The sequence below is a fragment of the Chiloscyllium plagiosum genome, chromosome 30, assembly GCF_004010195.1.
Source record: "Chiloscyllium plagiosum isolate BGI_BamShark_2017 chromosome 30, ASM401019v2, whole genome shotgun sequence".
In the NCBI taxonomy this organism is placed as follows: domain Eukaryota; kingdom Metazoa; phylum Chordata; class Chondrichthyes; order Orectolobiformes; family Hemiscylliidae; genus Chiloscyllium; species Chiloscyllium plagiosum.
The window spans coordinates 40423876-40425237 of NC_057739.1; the positions used below are offsets into that span (position 1 = coordinate 40423876).

Consider the following 1362-nt stretch of genomic DNA (forward strand, 5'->3'; position numbering starts at 1 on the left):
GCGTATGAGAGAGAGAGATTGGATTGTGTGTGAGCGTATGAGAGAGAGAGATTGGATTGTGTGTGAGCGTATGAGAGAGACAGATTGGATTGTGTGTGTGTGTGTGAGAGAGAGACAGAGAGAGAGATTGGATTGTGTGTAACTGTGAGAGAGAGAGATCGGACTGCTTATGACTGTGAGAGAGAGAGATCGGATTGCGTGTGACTGTGAGAGAGATCGGACTGCGTGTGACTGCGAGAGAGTACCTGTGTGTGAGAGAGAGATTGGATTGTGTGTGTGTGAGAGTGTATCTGTGTGTCTAAGAGAAATTTGATTGTGTGTTAGAGAGAGAAATTGGATTGTGTTTGTGTGTGTGTGTATCTGTGCATGAGAGAGAGATTGGATTGTCTGTGAGAGATTGGATTGTGTGTGTGTGAAAGAGATTGGATTGTGTGTATTAGAGAGAGAGAGATTGATTGTGTGTGAGAGAGAGAAATTGGATTGTGTCTGTGTTTGTGGGAGATTGGATTGTGTGTGTGTGTGTGTGAGAGAGAGACTGAAGTGTGTGCCTGTGTGTGTGGATAAAAGGTTCTTTTTTAGAATGACAGCTAGTGTCAAGTGGTGTCCCGCAGGCAAAAGAGAAAATGCTGGAAAATCTCAGCAGGTCTGGCAGCATCTGTAAGGAGAGAAAAGAGTTGACGTTTCGCGTCTAACTGACCCTTTGTCACATGGTGTCCCACAGGGTTCAGTGTTGGGGCTGCAGCTGTTCACTTTATGTATTAATGATCTGGATGAAGGGACAGGATACATTCTGGTGAAGTTGGCCGATGATATGAAGTTAGGCGGACATACAGGTAGTTCTGAGGAGGTGGGGAGGCTGTAGAAAGATTTAGACAGTTTAGGAGAGTGGTCCAAGAAATGGCTGATGAAATTCAATGTGAGCAAATGCGAGGTCATGCACTTTGGAAAAAATAACACCGAATAGACTATTTTCTAAACGGTGAGAAAATTCATAAAGCCAAAGTACAAAGGGATCTGGGAGTGCTGGTACAGGATTCTCTAAAGGTTGACTTGCAGGTTAAGTCTGTGGTTAAGAAAGCAAATGTAATGTTGTCATTTATCTCAAGAAGGTTGGAATGCAAAAGCAGCGATGTGCCACTGAGACTTTATAAAGCTGTGGTTAGGCCCCATTTAGAATACTGTGTCCAGTTTTGGGCCCCACACCTCAGGAAGGACATAGTGGCACTGGAGCGTGTCCATCAGAGATTCACACGGATGATCCCTGGAATGGTAGGCCTAACATATGATGGATGGCTGAGGATCCTGGGATCGTATTCATTAGAGTTTAGAAGGTTGAGGGGAGATCTAATAGAAAATTACAAG

At 44.3% G+C, this 1362-nt stretch overlaps 1 protein-coding gene across 1 annotated transcript in view; it reads left to right on the forward strand.

The window, feature by feature from the left end:
* The window catches only part of LOC122564619 (xenotropic and polytropic retrovirus receptor 1 homolog), an 84318-nt gene that overhangs the window by 65069 nt on the left and 17887 nt on the right, over window positions 1-1362 (forward strand). The window lies entirely within an intron of this gene.